The following is a 19,967-nucleotide window of genomic DNA, read 5'->3' on the forward strand; positions in this document are numbered from 1 at the left end:
CCTTCAGTGAACTGGAGAAGCAGACTATATGAGGCTAATCACGCCACCAAGCAGACTGGGACAGGGGCATGGATGATGATGATAGTGATGACGATCATACTTTTGTTTTAGAGTGTTTCCAATGTGGAGGCATTGTTCCAGGTGTTTGACATTAAAACATGCCACTTGGTAATCACAATGCTTGCAGAAAATGTTATTTTCATTTGACGGCTGGGGAGGCTGAGGCAAAAAGCAGTTAAGTAGTGACTGAAATTGCACAGCTAACAAGTGCAGATCTGGGATTTCTCTTTTTTAAAAGATTTTTAAAAATATTTTTTAAGATTTTTTGATTTATGAGAGAGAGAGAGAGAGAGAGAGGGAGAATGAGAATTGCATTTGCTGGTTTACTCCCCAAATACCCACAACAGATGGGTCTGGGATAGGAACTTAAGTGCATGAGCCATCATCCACTGCTTTCCAGGTGCAATAGTAGGAAACTGGATCAGAAGTGGGCCTTGAACTGGCACTCTAATATAGGATATGGGAACTGGGCATCCCAAGTGCTGACTTAACCCGCTGTCTACAATGTCAGCCCCATAGTTAGGACTTCAACTCAAATGTACTGTACCCAAAGTCTGCAATACCAAGGGGGCAGAACAGAGACAGTGATGATCTCTAATAGCAGGCAGTTAGGAAAAGCTTTACAGCAGAAGTGTCATTTGAGCAAGAGTTGGGAACATGCAGTAATTAGGATTTGAACTCAGAGAGAGCTATGTGTTCTATCCCTATGTGGGGAAAAGTGTATGAAATGCTGTGGGAATTGCCTCAGAGAAATCATAGCTGCACAAAAACATATGGCATGTGTGCTTAATTCAGGAAAAGTACCTTGGAGAATACATGGCTAATAATAACAATTTAAAAAGTCAATCCATAATGTAGTAGTAAAGCAGTTAACTCAGCTGCTAAGAATTTGGCATGACTACTGAATTATGAGACAGAGATAGAAAAGTCATCAGTTCTGAGAACCAAGAACTTAGTAATAGAATAGGTACTCTAAACAGAACATTCATTTTTCTGAGAGTGAATAGAGCTATGGTACAATCTTGTCTCAGCTAAGGTAGCATTAAAAATGGCTGGGTGGGGGCATCTGACCTCATAGTTAAGATGATGATTGAGACACGTACAACCTATAGCTACCAGAGTGCCTGGGTTCAAGCTGAGGTCTGCGCCATACTCCAGCTTCCTGCTAGTGTGAGCCTCGGGAGGCAGCAGGTGATGGTTCAAGTGGCTGGGTCCCTGCCACCCGCTGGGAGACCCAGATTGAGTTCATGGCTCCCAGCTTCCACCTGGTCAAGTCCCAGGTGTGGCGGGCATTGAGAGAGTGAATCAGTAGATGGTGATTTTTTCTGCATCTTTCTCTCTCCCCCCTCACCTCTCTCCTTCTGTGTCTCTCTGACTGTGACATAAATAAAATAGAGAATTAGAAGTGGTGTTGTTTTATCCATTTTCATGAGATTTCTTCATTCGTTTGTTCATCCCTTAATGGAACAAGCAAATAAAATACTGTGATGTGACAAAAAGATGTGGATAATTATTTAGTAATTTAAGAGTTCAGTGATCAAAAATATGGAAATTTAGGGAAAATAAATTTGAAGAGACTACTGAAATGCAGGTCTTCCTAGGGCTGTAACATCCTGCTATTCCCTGTGAATCTTCAAGGAGTAGGCCCCTAATATATGATGACTTCCACACGTATTTATCTCAGAAACTTGTTTTATAGACTACAGTTTAGGAAATGCTAAATAGATAATTTCCTTGGTCCCTGGTGGCCAATTTTGTACATGCAAAACAGAAATAGAGGTGATATTTAGTATTTGGTGAGCTCTTTCTTTGTCAAGCAATGTACTGGTATATTTGCAAACATAATCATTATTAATTCTTGCCAAAGCTCTTTAGTGTAGATGTCTCTGGCCCAGTTAGTAGATGAGGATGCTTGGGCACTGGCTAACAAGTTGGCACAAGGCCACATAACTACTAAATTGAAAGAACAGAAATAGAGTGACATTTTCTCTGTAATGCCCTTATTCTTTGTAGGACAGCTGAGTCATGGACTTTGCTATTTACCGTGCAGATCTGGAGTCATGATTTTCTTGTTGTATAATTTCCTCAAAAAGGTAGATGACAGAACATGAAATGTGCCAGATTTTCTTGCCCCACTTGCTGGTCTCCCATGTGCACTCAGCCCAGATATAATCAAGCAGTGAGACACCATGCAACCTCACAGTTTTGAACTTGTCCATTTCTAGACTGTGAGTTCCTTAAAAAGTAGAGATTAAGACATATTGTTCTCGAAACCCTGGCCTTAGGACAGTGCTTGGTGCTGTTTGCAAAGTGGATGCCCAGATCTGGGGGGGTCCAACCACAGAGTCAGATATTATTCCCTTGCATCCACTCAACTGACTCTGCTGCCTTTTATAGATTAGTCTCATTTTGTTTTCAGAGTTTCAGAATTACAATCTATTCACTTCCTTGTGGCTACCATTTCTAGAGCAAAAGAGTTTTATTATTCATATCCCATAAATTCTGAATAAGGTATATATGATTTCTACTCAGTTCAATTAAATTCAATAAAATGAAATTCAGTTCCAAGTTTATCCAATCTAACCTAATATAATTGAGTACAATTCTTGAGTCTTCCTTGAATCAATGCTACTCTGTAGACTTCCAGAAAGCAATGATTATATCCCTGTTGTCTTCCCAGCTCCTGATTCAGGGAATGGCATTTACTAAGCACCACAGCTTTTTAATGGCTGAGTAAATGATGAATGAATGAATATATAATATACTTAGGAAAGGAGGAAGCACTGATGTAAAACAAAACAAAACAAAAAAACCTTTATTTCCTCCCTGGATCTGCTGTCTGCTAGCTATATGATCTAGGGTGAGACATTTCCCTTATCTAAGCCTCAGTTTCTTTATATATAAAATGGAGGAAAAAATGCTACCTGCTTCAGTGATTAGTTGCTTGGATTAAATAAGATAATGCATGGGGAGTGCTTAGCATGATACCTGAAACACAGAGATTAGCTATTGTGGCTGCTATAGGTAATTGTTAGTATAAACTATAATCAAACAGGAGAAAAAGTGAAAAAATAAATACATATTTAAGTGCCTGGGCAAAGTGCAATCAGCAGCCATGCACTTCAGGAGTAAGTGTTCCTTCAGTGCTCATGGCCATGGAAAAACCACTTGCCCTCTCTGAATTCTTTTCTGTTCTATAATTTAGGGATGCTTTTGTCTACATTTTAGGGCTGCTTCTCGGCTTCAGGAAATAAGATATAAGAAAGTGCAAACGCAATGAGAAAGTCCTAGAGACATATAAGGGGCTGCTGTTACTTTCTTATACCCCCACCATCCATTAATATGTCTGAGTCAGTTTCTTGAGACACAGAATTACGCACAAGTTCACCCTTGTGACTTGGTCCAGATGTGAAGAGCAATCTAATAAGTTACTATTTTGAAAGAGATAAAAATGCACCTGCTGTTTTCTTCTGTAGGCATAATGTTTGGACATTTTTCTTAGTTCAAAATGTCATGGCTGATGTACATAGAAAATGAAATAACTATCATCTGTGTGGAATGGAGTTGCAGAATTTTTTTATTGTATCCTGGTTTTTGTCTTGTCCAGGAGAACCAAACACCTACACACCATTGTCATATTCTACTGCAGGTGCTCAACTTAGGGTTCCAGGAAGAGACTGATATTGGAAGGGTTTCTCTTCCAAATATTGATTTCCACAGAACAAAGAAGGTCTAATCCTGAAACCCAATAATAAATGTATGTTTACCATACCCAACATTACAAATATGGTTTTTTATAGTACCTTGTATTTAATAGGCATTAAACTAACATGTAATGATTTGAGATTAATCAAGACTTGATTTTTATGTTTACAAATATATGCTTACTACCTTGTCATGGCTAATTTTCTTTTAATATAAACCTCCCACCTCCTCTCTTAGCTCCAATTTCTTCCCTGACAAAATGGGCTTTAGTAACATTAAACTCTATGGGTTGTTGTGAATATAAGGAAATCATTTTATTTGCCTAGAACTTACATAGCACTGCAATGCTTTACAAATATTAATTCAATTTGACTATCAATCTTATGAGCAAATATCTTTTATATCCCTAACTAACATATGAGGAAACAAAGAGAATGACTACATTACTCAACTTCACATACCTTGCAGAGGTAAAGCAACTAGCAGTGACCTTGACGCATACTAGGCCACGTATAAGAGGTTATGTCCCTGCTAAGTCCATAGTTGCTCTGCTAAAGTCCCCCAATGCCATGTGGTTGTATCCTCACCTTATAAAGAGCAAAAATGCTCTTTCTCTCTGCCTTTCAACTCAATCAATCAATATTTTTAAAAAAGAACGAGAATGTAAACCCACATATTTGTTTCATTTACAACAATGTTTCTTGGATTAACTGGGTGGCTTCTCAGTTTGAAATCTCACAATGGGTTTGACTGCAGCAGCAACAGTGAACAAACTATTTTTCCAGCTTGGGTCTGGCTCTCTCAAAAGCCTAGCAAGCAGCAGGGACTCTGGAGAGTAAGGTTCAGAGAGGTTAATAATGGTGACCAAGACTTGAACTCGTGTCTGTCTGGCTACAAACCTCAAGGTTTTTCCATTAAAGCACAATCAATTATGAAAGGGGCCAAATGGTAGTTATTTAGCAGCTTTCAGTTCCACAACACATGGGATTTCTACTATTCCCACTTGACAAATAGTGTGAACCTACTTGTGCCAGATTTTGCTATAGTTGCCAAGGACACAAAGAAGAATGAGATGTAGTCTACCAGAGTAGAATTTTCAAGTTATACCCTAGCAGGGTGGGGCAGAGATTGTCATTGCGTTCCTCAGCCACCACCATTCTAAGTGCTAAGGACATCTCCATGACAGTCTCAGCTAAGAGGCACCCTGGACTGGTAGGAAGAGAAAACCTCCTTGTCCCCAGCAGGTGGGTTCTGGCATTAGTCTGTTGTAACCTGATTTTCCTGGGTCTAAATCCTAAGGCCAGCACTGTGGCATAGTAGGCTAGGCCTCTACCTGCAGTGCAAGCATCCCATATGGGTGCTGGTTCATGTCCCGGCTGCCCTTCTTCCAATCCAGCTCTCTGCTATGGCCTGGGAAACAGTAGAAGATGGCCCAAGTGCTTGGGTCCCTGCACCTGCACAGGAGACCTGGAAGAAGCTCCCTGCTCCTGGCTTCAACTGGCTCAGCTCGGGCAGTTGCAGTCATTTTTGGAGTGAACCAGTAGATGGAAAACCTATCTCTCTGTATCTCCCTCTCTGTGTTTGTAACTCAAATAAATAAAAATATTTAAAAAATAAAATAATCTTATGCACCCTCACACTGAACAAGTGAAGTCACCTGTACTCATCTTTATTCCTTTGACTTTGACTCAGTTTCCATTTCCTGAAGGCATTCCAAGTCTCAATATGGAGCTGGGGGCCTGGCCAGAGCCTTGGTCTAGAGGACTCAGGGTGGTCTTTGCCTCTTCACACACTCCTTTCTAGACCTCCAGATGCTAGCTTAAGATTATACCAATCTAGGAGAATTATAGAGATTGACAAAATGCCTACCTTACTGGGCTACAGATACCATTTTGCATTTACTTCTATTATAAATTGTGAAACAATTTATCAAAAATTTAATGATTCAAAACAACATGGTTATCATCTCACAGGTTTCGTGACTCAAGAGTTTGGCATATTTTAGCAGGATTCTCTATTCAAAGTCTCATAGGCTAAAGTCAAGGTGTTGGCCAGCAGCTTCTTATCTAGAGGATCTTCTAGGAGAAATATATTTTCTGCTCCAGAGGTTGGCAGAATTTATATGTTTGTGGCTGCAAGACTGAGATCCTCACTGTCTTGCTGGTTGGCAGTCAGGACCAGTATCAGACACTGGAGACCACAAGTAGGTTCATATCAGGTGGGGACTACTGCAACTCAGCAATGTGAACCTCCCTCCTAGGGAATAGCTCTTTGTGTTCCCTTTTACAGCTAGACAGGGAAATATCCCTGCTTTCAGAGGGCTCATGTGATTAGGCCAGGTACAACCACATGTTCTTATTTGAAGACTAACTGTTCCATGAATACAACTTGATCTTGAATGTAAAATCTATTGCATGTGCAACAGAGGGGGCAGGATATCACAGAAAAAGCCTTTTAGAATTTTGCTTATCTCACACTGAGCCTAGAGATTTTCTGTTATGTCCATGTGGCAATGCCAATCAGAGTGCCAGTTTGAGTTCTATTTCCTCTCCTTCTAATCCAGCTTCCTGCTTGTGGGGAGCAACTGGGAGCAACTCGGACTAGACTAAGTTACTGGAATTAAGACTTATTCTATGCATCTGCTCTCCCACAATATGGCACTGGGAGAGGAGGAAACAGCTTCTACACAGCTGCCTCCAGTTCAACCAATAAACTGTAGGACCTGCTCCTGATTGGAGGAGAGCAGCGTACTTGGCATGTGGGTAGCAGAGTTGGGATTGGTGGAAGAGGACTATAAAGGAGGAGAGAGACGGCATGCACCAGGAACATCTATCTGAAGGAACACCTGTGCAGCCCCCGAGAGAGCCGGCCGGCGGTGTGCCGCTCCCCCGCGGAAGTGGGGAAAGTGGCAGGGGGAACCGCCCTTCCATGGAGGTGGAAGGGTCGGTAGCCAACCCAGGAAGAACCAGCAGCAAACCCGGGGAGGGCCGAGCAGACAAAAGAACAGCGCAGGGTCCAGTGTCGTTCCTCCACGAAGAGGGGGAGCGACATAATGGTGCCGTGACTCGGATATGAAGCCTAGGCAGGGTTTAGTGTCGTTCCTCCATGAAGAGGGGGAGTGACATAATGGTGCTGTGACTCGGATAGGAAACCTAGGAGGGAAGAAGCAGGAAGAAGTGGGAAAATACCGGAGAGAGAGACTAGCAAAGAGCCTAGGGAAAAGCCGGACGGAAAAGGTGCCGGAAGAAGCTATTGAAAGCCTAGGCATAGACTCGGATACGGACTGTGGGAAAGAAGTTAGGATTGAAAGCTAGGATTGAAAGTGAAAGTGAAACCAAGAAGAAACTTAGACTCGGATGCGGACTATGGTGGGGAAGCTAGGAGATTGAAAGCGAAAGTGAAACCTAGAAGAAACTTAGACTCGGATACGGACTGTGGGGAGAAGCCAGGAGAAATGAGAGGGAAATATTGTTGGAAGAAAAGTTAGGAAACATACCAGGTAGAGAAAAATGTTAGGGAGGATGAAGCCACGGGGGCAGGCTGAGGCGGAGACGTAAGCTATGTTGGGATTCTTCAAGTCAGCCCGGGAAGCAAAAGGCGAAAAGCTAAAACTAGAGGCGGATGCGTAAGCCAGGTTGGAATTCGTCAGATTAGCCCGGGGAGCAAAAGACGGGAAGCCAAACCGTAAGGTGGAAACGTAGGCTAGGTTGGATTTCGCCAGGTTAGCCCGGGGAACTTAGACTGAAAACCAAGAAGCGGAAACGTAAGCTAGGCTGTGTGATTCGCGGAAGCCGCCACGCGCAGAGAGAGCGCGTGGGGCACAAGTAGATAGGGAACGCGGGGCTAGCTGTGGTGCGGATGCAAAGGGCGCGGAGACCGTGGAGCACTCAGAGCCGGGAAGCCGCCGCGGGGCGAGGCGCCGAGAAGCAGCCTCGGGGCGGGCGCCGGGAAGCCGCGGGGATAAGAGAAATAGAAGTTTAGAAGTAAAATGAGAGAAATAGGAATGCTGGCAGATAGAAGTAAAATAGGAGAAATAGGAATGCCCGGAGATAGAGAAATAGAGAAAAATAAGGCCTCCCCACGCCATGGCAATGAGAGGGCTTGGATTCGGTCTGCCTGATTAGTAAGACGATAAGCACCTGCTGGCAGCTAGCAGCTTACCTGCTGCAGGTCACCGAAGACAGGCACGTTATCAACACCAATAAGTCTCCCCACAATACGACAATGAGAGGGCTTGGATTCAGTTTGCCTGATTGCTAGGGCTTGTAAGCACCTGCAGGCAGTTCTAGCAGAGCAGAGCATGCGCTGCAGGGCACCGAACACAGGCATACATCAGTGCCTAAAAACCTCCTCACAACATGGCGAAGAGAGGACCTGGATTCGGTTTGCCTGATTGATAGGGCTTGTAAGCACCTGTGGGCAACTCTAGCAAGCAGAGCAGAGTGTGTACTGCGGGGCACCGAAGACAGGCGCATATCAATGCCAAAAATAAAAAGAAAGGGGGATCTGTTGGGAGCAACTGGGACTAGACTAAGTTACTGGAATTAAGACTTATTTTATGCATCTGCTCTCCCACAATATGGCGCTGGGAGAGGAGGAAACAGCTTCTACACAGCTGCCTCCAGTTCAACCAATAAACTGTAGGACCTGCTCCTGATTGGAGGAGAGCAGCGTACTTGGCATGTGGGTAGCAGAGTTGGGATTGGTGGAAGAGGACTATAAAGGAGGAGAGAGACGGCATGCACCAGGAACATCTATCTGAAGGAACACCTGTGCAGCCCCCGAGAGAGCCGGCCGGCGGTGTGCCGCTCCCCCGCGGAAGTGGGGAAAGTGGCTAGGGGGAACCGCCCTTCCATGGAGGTGGAAGGGATGGTAGCCAACCCAGGAAGAACCAGCAGCAAACCCAGGGAGGGCCGAGCAGACGAAAGAACAGCGCAGGGTCCTGTGTCGTTCCTCCACGAAGAGGGGGAGTGACATAATGGTGCCGTGACTCGGATATGAAGCTTAGGAGGCATAATGGTGCCGTGACTCGGATATGAAGCCTAGGCAGGGTTTAGTGTCGTTCCTCCATGAAGAGGGGGAGTGACACTGCTAGTGCCTGGGAAGGTAGCAGAGAGTGGCCCAAGTGCTTGAGTCCCTGACAACCACATTGGAGACCTATACAAAGTGTCTTACTCCTGGCTTCAGTCTGGCTCAGCCCTGGCTGTTGCATGCAATTGAAGAGTGAACCAGAATATAGAGATCTCTCTCTCCCCTTCTCCCCATTTCAAATAAATAAATAAATAAATATATTAAAAAAGCCTCAGAGAATGATACCACACCTCAATGAGACTAAATTTATGATCCTTGTTATACATACTTGAAATGTAAGATTTGGACACGTGGTTTCCATGAGGAAGTCAGCCTCCATGGTCAGTTGAGTGCCTTTAACCTAGTACAGATTCTACTCCTCCATTTTCATGCAGTTGTCAATGCTTCACAGCTATCCAGTTTTGTTAGGATAGTGAGACGTCTGGCCAACTAAATAGAATACAGTGTGGCAAAGGCTACATGACTTTTAAATAGGCCTTGGCATACACAGTGTAAGGAATTATGGATTCAGCCTGGTAAAAGAGTAGTTGGGTGAAAGAAGTTTTGACAGAGGATTAACAGTTGTCATGGACTTGCTATAAGATTAGGGTTTTATTAGGGGACAGGAGGAACATCCATGGAACAGCCAAGAAAGCCCAAACTACAGGAAACAGTTGTGCAGGGTTAGACCAGACTGAATGGAAGGAAGCATTTAGACTTCAGACTAAATGATCAGATGAGAGTTAAGGAAGGGACTTATATACCATGTTTACATTGGAATTTAACTTGCAAGTAAAATGTAGTCATGGATGGAGATAAAGTGATAGGATGTGTCTTGCCAGTAATTATCCTGGGAATTAAATGGAACCATTTAGGAAGCTGCTGCAATGGGCTGATGAAAGGGTAGTGGTTGGGGGATTGCAGAGAAGAATGTTTAAAATGCCATTTTAGAGACAAAATTAAGATGGAACATGAGATGTGTTAGCTTTCTGCTAACTCATTGTACAATTTCATACGCCACATCCCATACATCATTTTATATTCTTCTGTAAACTTCCCATCTATCTGCCTTTTTTTTTTTTAACAATCTACAGGAGTCTCCATGCTCGTATCCTTCAGGTGTTGAACACAATACTGCACCAAGGCTGTGCTCTCTTCTTCATGGATCCATAGCAAAGTGAACACTTGGTTGTCATCATGGAGCCAGCATCACTACGTTTCCCTCACTGCTAAGACCTGCAGAATGATTTAAGCAACCGCTAATGTGTCACTGATTCAAGATAACTTTTCCAACCTCGTCATTGGGGTTATTGTTAAGAAGAATCTGCTCATGGTTTAGTGACTTTTGCCTCATGCTGGGTCATAAAAATAACACCGGCAGCCATAAAGAAAGAAAACATGTGTTTGGAAATCTAATCTTTGGTGATAGAAGTCAGAAGAATGGTTACTGACTGCAAGGAGACAGAAGTGAGTTTTTCAAAGCGCCAGAAATGTTCTCTATCTTTAACTGGGTGGTGCTTCCATAGCTATTTCTTGTGCAAATAGTCATCTAGCTGTGCCCTTAAAATATTTTCACTCTACTATGAGTTATGTCTCAATAAAACAAGTGAAGAAAAGAAAGAAAAACCACTATGTGTCACTCCTAAAATGTAAGTATAATTCTTAGAGGATGAGCTTTATGATTTCTGAAAATTGAGGCTCAAGTCTTTGTGCCTTCCCTAGGTCACATGGGCAGCCAGGGGCAGAATCAGAATATGAACTCGAGTTGTTTGAGTTCCAAAGGCTTTACTCTTTCAGCTACAGGATCAAGGATTTTTCAAGGCTTATTCTGCCCTGGATTCTTTTTCTTTGTGGACTATAATGACCTCTGTCTATGTACGTGTCCCTCTCAAGTGGATGTTAGATGCACTGTGTTCTGATATGGATGGCTTACTGGGGCGACCCTGGGGCCACCATCCTTTGCACAGAGGCAAAGTGTCATCTTTATATTCACTATCAAAGGGAAAAGCAAGCTCTCAGTCAGCCATCAGGCAACAATTGGACATCCTCTCCACTTACTGAGCCTTCTAGGTTGAGCACTCCCGTTAGGTAAAACAGGAGGCAACTGAAGATACAATGTTCAAATTATGATATTTTCATAAATGTGATTATCTAAATTTATATTCCTTAAGTGATGTTTTTTTAGGTGTAGTCAAAATCTCCTCCAGCAGAAGTTTTTTTTTTTTTTTTTTTTTTTTTTTTTTTTCAAAACTAGATTCCTGAGCTTCCCTTCAGACTCCTGGAACCCTGATCATTGAAATGGCCGACTGGCTTTGGGTGTTTTTTCTAAAGCCCCCCAAAGTGTGAAAATCACCACCTAGGATTTAGGACATTGATTTGAGGTATGACAGCTTCAGATAGACTCTGTTCTTGAGATCTCCACGGAGACTCCACTTTAAAAGAGGAATCTCTCTCCCATGTTTGAAACAGCAGTGACTGCAGGAAGAGCACCCTGAGAGAAGCAACGGGTCTTTAGGAGCAGACCCCTGGGCTCACCAGAGATCCTTCCACTCACACCAAGTTTACGGGTCTGGGTTTTGGTTCTGGTTTTGGTTTGGAGATACATACTTTAAAACCCACTCTTTTGTATGGTTTAGTTTTGCATAAACACAATATCAGGTAACCATACACAATGAAGCTACAGAAGAGTTCCAGTCACTTCACATTTCCCTGGTGCCCTTTAGAAATCTGCCTCTATCTTCACTTCCAATCCCTGGCAACCATGGTTTTGTTTTCTACTCATTTAGTTTTGCATTTTCCAGAATGATGATCTTCCGTGAAAATGGAATCCCATAGCTTTCTGAGTCGGGTCACTTTCACTTTCTTTTCTTAAAATCAAAAAATGCTATTTATTTGTTTATTTATTCATTCATTTATGTACAGAGGGGGAGAGAAGGAAGGAGCGAGAGAGAGAGAGACAGAGAGAGAGAGACTGACTGACTCCAGGCTCACTCCCCAAATGCCCAGAAGATATGGGGCAGGACCAGGCCAAAACTGGGAGCCAAGAACTCAATCAAGGTGTCCTACATGGGAGACAGGGACCCAGCTACATGAGCTACTGTTGCTGCCTCCTAGGGTACACATTAGCAGGGAGCTAGAATCAGGAGTGGGATGAGGATTTGAATCTAGGCACTCTGTCATGGGGTGCAGGTGTTCCCAAATAGCATCTTTTTTTTTTTTTTTTTTTTTGACAGTGAGAGAGAGAGAGACAGAAAGGTCTTCCTTTTGCCGTTGGTTCATCCTCCAATGGCCATTGCAGCCGGCGTGCTGCGGCCGGCACATCGCGCTGATCTGAAGCCAGGAGCCAGGTGCTTCTCCTGGTCTCCCATGCGGGTGCAGGGCCCAAGCACTTGGGCCATCCTCCACTGCACTCTTGGGTCACAGCAGAGAGCTGGACTGGGAGAGGAGCAACCAGGACAGAATCCGGCATCCCTACTGGGACTAGAACCCGGTGTGCTGGTGCCGCAGGTGGAGGATTAGCCTATTGAGCCGTGGCACCGGCTCCCAAATAGCATCTTAACTACTCCCTTTTCACTTTCTTAGCAAAACACATTTGCTCATACAGAATCCATGTTGCTGTGTATTTCAGTAGTTCATTGCCTATTACTGCTCAGTAGTATTCATCGTTTGGGTACTGTAGCTTGTACGATGAAGAAGTTGCCTGGCTCAAGTGTGTGTGCAGTCATGGGTTGAGGTAGTGGCAGTGGTATGTAATTAAGATCCCTCAGTTTCAATGTGACAATATGACCCTGACCTGCCTCTGTGGGGCTATCCTGTGGCATCATGAATGGGGAATAATCCTTTACACATAGACATCTATAAGCCAAAGGCAACTTTCCTAAAAGTGGCCGATACACTTAAAAATTCCTCCACCAATTCTGACTACTTCTCATATTTCCAGCCAAACCTGATTTAGAAGACAATGGAGGGAACATCTGAACCTCTGATTGTACAAGTTGCTTTGCTATAGAGTAAGCAGAGAGAAAACTGTAGGATAAGTTCAAAGTTCTGTCACCTTCTACCTGTGGGAACTAGGGTAAACTTTCAAAAGTTCCATGTTGGAGCCCCAGTTTACCTCATCCATTCTTCCTGCTCTACCTATCTCCTCTAAGTCTTGGGATTCAGCTAAGGTAACAATTCAGGCCCTGAGAAAACTCCATATTTATTTACTCAAGTTAATTTCTTTTAGAGGCATTTGTGCATATGTTGTTAAGTAAAAATTTCCACAATTCAAAGGCAGTAAGTATATCCTCCACAGTGGTTCCAATAAAGGTAGAAACTCAAAAAAAAAAAAAAATCATTGAAGGACAGGAAGATACAAAGAGAATATACATAACACCCATTTTAAATTCAGGAAGTTAAATTTTAGAGTCACTCCGTATAAATATTTTCCTAAATAACTTCAGGTATAAAAAGAGATCATTTTGATTCTGGTGAGTTGGGGTAAGTTAAAATTCTTTACTTGTTTCATTTGCTTAAAAAATTCATATTTGATATTCACCCTAAAAACTACTGAGTTAAATTTTAATTATAAAATAAAAGATAATCTCAAAACCAACTTACAATGTAAGTATAAAATATCACTTCATTATAATTAAAGTTTACACATTACATTCCTAATTTGGTACAGTCAAATGCCCTGATATGTTAAATATCAAATGTTCTAGAATTGTGAAGAGTTTGAAATAAATTGCCTCTTTTTAAATAGAAAGGTTAGACTACTGATATTGGAGTCACTGTGTTCCCTCATGAAATGAGACTGTACACAGGATTGTTGTGGGCTTAGAATGCTGGTACATGGATGGAAGGCTTACTATGAAGAATTTATCTAGGATACAATCTGGAGGGAATTTACTTTGATAAAATAAGATACCTGCCTTTAAGGGACTCACAGTCTGGTGTGTGTGTGTGTGTGTGTGTGGTAGTGATGGTGGTAAGGCAGCCATTTAAATAAAAGGATTATCATTCTCAACAAGATAATGTTCAGACTGATATATGTAGACACAATGATATGAGAATAGGGAAGACTGCACACAGAATCTAAATGGCTGTGAAAAAAATGATCTGGTAGCTTCCTTTAGGAACAAATAATCTAAGAACTAACTTCTAAAAATCCAAAAACACCTAGGCAAACAGCAACAACAACAGGAGTGATTCCTGGGCAGATTGAGCTCCAGACCATAAATACCTAGGGTGGTGACCTGGTAAGACCGGAATCAAGGAGTCCAGTGAAGATTCCTTGTGATATGTGGATCCTCAAAAGCTTCATGGAAAGTACATATTACGGAAAAAACTATGCCTGGACTTTCAGAATGTTTTTGTACCAAAATAAACTCAGCTTGTAATTGATTTTCCATTAATCTTTGAAGTATGCTTGTATTTATGACTGATACATGCTTGTGGTCTGAACTAGAGAGACGAAGAACTACTCAGAAGACTAAGTCCACAGATCTGCATGATAGGGACTAAGTCTGTCTTGGTCCACCAGGGGCTGGAGCAGTCATGCAAAGGAGAGGAGACTGGAAGAGGAGGAGAAGAATCCATGGCTAAGGCAGATGTAGCTTAAAGAATCTAGTCCATCCGGGGCGGGGGGGGGGGGGGGGGGGAGGCTGTGACTGCTGACTCCAGGGCCTGAGGGAATGGCATTCCTCTGGGCTCCCCAACAGCAGAGAGGAGGTATTGGAACATCTGCTCTCTTTGATTTGGGTGTGTGAGGCTGAGTGCTGACTATGGAAGTTGTATCCTGACTCACAGAGTAAGTCCAAAGCTGGAGAGAATTCGACAGAGGAAGCTGATTGGAGGCAAGAAAAAGGAGGCTAGAGCATGAGAAAGGGTGCCTGTGAGACAGTACCTGCCTAGTTCTCAGGGGGCTCCCAGAGATGCAAGTCCTGTGGGTTCTTTCTGATAAGTCACTGAGTGTTGGGACACAGAGCTCAACCCAAAACAAGCTGGTTCCTGTTGTCAACTGAATAGACCAATGTTTGGTACATAAAGCAGTGGTGCACAGCACGGAGATGAGGAGGTGATGCTCTTCTCTATCCTTACCATCCTCCCAACACAGCCTGGAATGGAAGCAAAGTCACTATGAAGACTCGATATCAGAGGGTGGCAAATACATCCATTCATAGCCTCCCTTGGAAAGGAAATAGTGCCCAAAGACAGTGTGCTTTGAACCAGACTAAGCTGTTCTTTAAGTGTTGGGACCCAGAGTGTTTTTCCAGCACTCAAAGAGTTGCTGCCCAGTCTTGCTTCAAGCACCCTTGAATTCTTTGCAGTCAACTCCAGTATCTACTTTTATCAAAGGTGGAAGCCGAGGCTAAACATGTAACATGATTACACAAGCAAACAAAAACAAATAAACAACTTTATTCACTGAGTGGCTAGACTTCATGGTCTGGGGATGAACTGTACATTTTCCCCTGTTCTAAACTGCCTTGCCAATACTTTGATAAATAGAATTCAATCAGCAGTGTATGATAAGGTTTATTAAAATGTCAAGAGGCTTACCAGTCAGAAGGAAAATTCAGGATAAAAACACATTTGTGGGTTTTACTAAACCCTACACTGTTGGAATATAATTCCTACTGTTCAGCAAATCCAGGCTCACTCATCGCTATTCTGTTCTGTTACGAGCACAAAGTGATAGAAGGAATAATGCTTTTCTTTTCCCCTGTTCAAGCTTTGAGCTTTAAACTGGACACAGCATGCTTTTGGTTCCAAACCAGGGAATTTATTAGCTGCCATACAAATGCATTTGGCTTCATCTAAAATCGTGTTCTTCAGGGTTGAAACCACTGGCTACCCTTTGCACTAAAGTTCATTTTCCTTTTTTTTTTTTTTTTTCAAAAAATACTACTTTTAATAATAAATTGATTTTTTTTTTTTAAGGAGAACCACACTAAGTCCTCAACTTGGGTAAGGCAACATGGAAGGGAGGCCTACCAGACTGAAGTCGGTGCTTGAGTTATCCTGCACCAAAGCTTCTAGCAGGGAAACGCTGGCATGATTGGAGCCCTCAATGGCACGCCAGTTGCCGAGATGTACATCAGGGAACAAAGTGAGATCGTTCCTGAACAAGTGATTATCAAATTACACACCTGTCACCAGCACTTCCTGGGAAGGGTCAGCACCTTCTCTTGTTCGAACAGACAAAAGAATGTGTGACAGGCAGATCGATAGATACTTCAGTTAACTAAACAGTTGGCTAATCACAGAACTGACAGCACACAAAGGTTGGTTTGAAGACAATGAAAGAAAAGTGCCTTTTTAGTAGACTTTTTTTTTTTGTCTATTCAACAGCTTGGTGAGTCCTTCACTTGCTTGCTTGCTGCTTTTCCTTTCATTCTTTCCTTCCCACTCTCACTAGATGGGGCTGACTGTGATCCTGAGTTCAATTGTAGAAAGAAGAGGGTCCACACCTCCCAGGTAGCAGTGCCCAGAAAGGGTGTGATGGGTGGCCAGGCAGCCATGAGGGTGGGAGGTGGGCAGCAGGCTGACTTTCCAGTCTCCTGTGCTTGATGGAGAGGCCCCAAATCAATTGTCAATAACTAATTACTCGTCCTTTTGTCAGGCTAAATTGTTTCCTCCAATGGGTTATCTAAGGGTGTCAGGTGAATTGTATTATAAAGGATAAACAGTATTTGAAAATCTTAACAGCTTAATTGTTGTTCTGCTGATTAGAGAAGCAGGCGGTGTAGTAATTAAGGGTGAGTTCTGGGGTTGCTCTAATTTGAAGTTTCCTGTCTTATTTCCTAGTGCTCAGGTCTTGAACAAGCTACTTAACCACCCCATGCCTTGCCTCAGTTTCCTTACCTGCAGAATAGTGATAACAACAAGATCAGCATTATAGTTTAAAAAGCATGGGTATAGTGGCCCTCCTTCATCTGTGGGGGATAGACTCCACGACTCCGATGCTTGAAACCTGGGATAGCGCTGAACCTGCACATGCTGTGTCTTCCAATATAATACCTACATACACTTTACATCTTAACCTATCTCACTGTGATGGTAACTTTTAGAGTATGAGGTGTGACAACCAAATGAACCCAGATTTCTGATTTCATTCTTAAGTAGATCTTAGCCACTTCAGCACACAATCTTTGGCTTTCTTTACGAAGCCAAGAACTTTCAACTTTTCAGTTCAAGAAAGCATTTTATGATTTCTCAGTGTCACATCCAAATTGCTAGTGTTGCTACTTTTGCAATTTGGGACCATTCTTAAGTAAACTAAGGGTGACTTGAACACAAGCATAACAGTACTCTGACAGTCAAACAGATAACCTAGACAACCACTAGGCAACTACACGGTGCAACTACACGGGGCAAAGGAATGATTCCTGCCCCAGGCGGGATGGAGAAGGAACGTATGAGATTTCATGAGACTACACAGAATAGTGTGTATTTTAAAACTGGTTAATTGTTTATTTCCGTAATTATTCAATTAGTATTTTCAGAGTATGTTTGACTATGGGTAACTGAAACCACAGAGAGTGCAACCAGGGATAATAGATGTTTAGCAGCAAAATACTATAGTTGTATAAGGTGCTAGACATGGTGGCTGGCCCATAGTAACAGTAAACATGCAGTAATAAACCTTTTCATTTTTCTTCTTTTCTCTCAAGATGTAGGAGAGCCCATAAACATAAGAGTGGCATCTTTGTGATACAAAATATACGCAGATTCTCTCCACAAAAATACCCCTTAACCAATGACCTCAATAATCCCCGCATGTTGCCTCTAGAAAGTGTTTTATGGTCTTGAAGCATTTTCTATCCAACAACACTTTTAGTTGTTACAAAATCCTGGAAGGGAAACATGAGTATGAATGGATTTCAGTTTTTTTGTACAAAAATAAGCTTATCTTTAAATCCCATTTTCCATGAAGTTTTTTGAAGTAGCCTCAGAGGATTGAAATTTTCATTGTGGAAGGGAAAATTGAAGCTGGGAGAGGTTATGTGCCTTGTCCACATATTCAGTTGCAAACCATACCTCGAGCCCCACATGTTGGATAACATTCGGATTCTGGAATCAGATCTCTGTTTAAATCTTTTCTGTACCAGTTCTTACCTGTGTGACAGTGGGCAAATGACTTAACACCTCTGAGTTTCAATCTCTTCCTGTGCAAAGTAGAGAGAAGAATCTAGGACTCTCTCCTAGGGCTGAGGTGAGCAGAAGGAAAATACCACACTGAGCAGAAATGTTGACATTCAGTGAGCACTCGGTGAACGTGAGCTGCCTCCCGTTCTTTGCTATTGTCATATTATCATCAACCTCATAATTATTAATTCAGTAAAGCAATTAGTGCAGCACTATTTACATGTATTATTACAAAACCTGATCTCTTTCCACTCTGTTATTTCTTCTTCTTCCTTCTCCTCTCCTTTTTGTACTACATATACTATGCAATTAGCAAATTGAAGATTTGCTCAATGTCCCTCTTGTTTAGGACACAAAAGTTGACATTCTGATCTATGTTACTTACTGAATCATTCACCATGAACTTGACCCTTATGCAGAAAATGTGGAATTTCTTCATCTGCAAAGTAAAATGAAGACGTTGTCTTGTGACTGCTTTGCTGCTCTCCCCTGAAGGAGAAGGAACAATCTGTTTCTAAACCCTTTCATATATTTATATATATTTTTTAAATAGGAGCTTATTTATGCTTGTGAATTCACATTGCATGGGTGTGTGCCAGTGTGCCACATGACAGACTAAGGGACTTGACCTTACTTGTAAGAGCAGCAAGGTGGCACAGCCCTGACATCCCTGGTGGGCTGCCGTTTGTGAACTCGGCTCACTTCCCCAGGATCCCCTGTTTCTGTCCCTTTCTCCTGCTGGTCCAGACTCTGTGTCTGGGTGCAGGCTAAACCTCTCCCTGGGAAACCCACTCTACCTCCAGTGCACCTGTCATCGATCTGCAAATGCCTACCCTTTATTATACCCGCGTGAGTATTCCAGTTCCTCAGCATCTACCACAAAACCCATCCTGCCCTCCTCTGAGGGACACCGGCCTAGGTCATCACTGGGCACTTCTTGTCCAAACTCAGAGGTCCGGAAAGGCAGAGACTTTAATTATTGTGTCCCTACACTGGCAGACATTTGAGAGTAAATGAATAGGAAGGCTGAATGAAGAGTGAAAGAAAAATAAAGAGGAAGGGGAAGAAGATGGAGGAAAAGAAGAGAGAGAGGAAGAAAATGGACTCAAACTGTAGCTTATGAGCTATTGCTTAAATGATGCTGCACCAGGCCCAGACAACAAATGTTGCGTTATGCTTGAGCCCCTCTGGACTGTAACAAAGGAGCAGAAAATTCAGAATCACCATAGGCTGATGTCCAGAAGGGAAGAGATATTTGTGTGACAGAGACTGATTTGTTTGGCTCATGCAGAGGAGGAGATAAACAGTATACTGGGTGGCAGTCTGACAAAGCCAGTCCTTTCCTGCAAAATTGACGTTGATCTGAAGAAGCACCATTCATTAAAAGAAGCCTTGAAGAAGGGTGCAATAGAACAAGCTTTGTGCTGGTAACAAACGTTCCAGGTTTCAGCGATCAGAAATTATGCAGATCTAGGGTTACAAGAAGAACAAATTAGGAAAGGTCTTATAGCCCACTTACTTAAAAATACTCCCTATGCAGACGCAATGACTGAAAACCAGAGGAGCTGGGTGACCTGCTTAAGCTCACACTACTGGTCAGTACCAGACAAAGGCCTACACTCTGTGTATCAGAATGCTTTCCTCAGTGACAAGGAAGGAACCCAACACACCTGCTCATGCAATTTTCATGAAGTTAGTATTGGTATTTTTCTTTACACAGACATTTTACTTTTAAGAAACAGAAAGCCATCTAATCAACATTGATTTTATAGTTCTGTATAAAGCACTGGATTTTAGAGGCAGTGTTGTATATAACAAGGGTATAAACTTTGGAGTCAGACACACCTCGTATAGTCCTGATTTTCCCACTGTCCTTGAAAAACTGATATGATTCTTGATTTCCTTTCAAAGATTTATTTTATTTGTTTGAAAGGTAGAGCAACAGAGATGGAGAGACTAAGACCGAGAGGGGGGAGAGAGATAGAGGGGGATGGAGA

The 19,967-nt window shown here is 42.6% G+C and overlaps 1 protein-coding gene and 1 long non-coding RNA gene across 8 annotated transcripts in view; one reads left to right on the forward strand and one right to left on the reverse strand.

The window, feature by feature from the left end:
• LOC103349864 (uncharacterized) overlaps positions 1–10,903 on the forward strand; it is an 80,009-nt gene extending 69,106 nt beyond the window's left edge. Inside the window, exon 6 of one of the 3 annotated variants that reach the window (XR_007910167.2) lies at positions 9,930–10,903. This is a non-coding gene — a long non-coding RNA (uncharacterized lncRNA). The remainder of the gene's footprint in view (positions 1–9,929) is intronic. The other 2 variants (XR_007910166.2, XR_011384731.1) reach the window with 2 other exon arrangements.
• TENM4 (teneurin transmembrane protein 4) overlaps positions 1–19,967 on the reverse strand; it is a 2,118,216-nt gene that overhangs the window by 1,246,763 nt on the left and 851,486 nt on the right. The window lies entirely within an intron of this gene.

Source organism: Oryctolagus cuniculus, chromosome 1 (assembly GCF_964237555.1).
Source record: "Oryctolagus cuniculus chromosome 1, mOryCun1.1, whole genome shotgun sequence".
In the NCBI taxonomy this organism is placed as follows: domain Eukaryota; kingdom Metazoa; phylum Chordata; class Mammalia; order Lagomorpha; family Leporidae; genus Oryctolagus; species Oryctolagus cuniculus.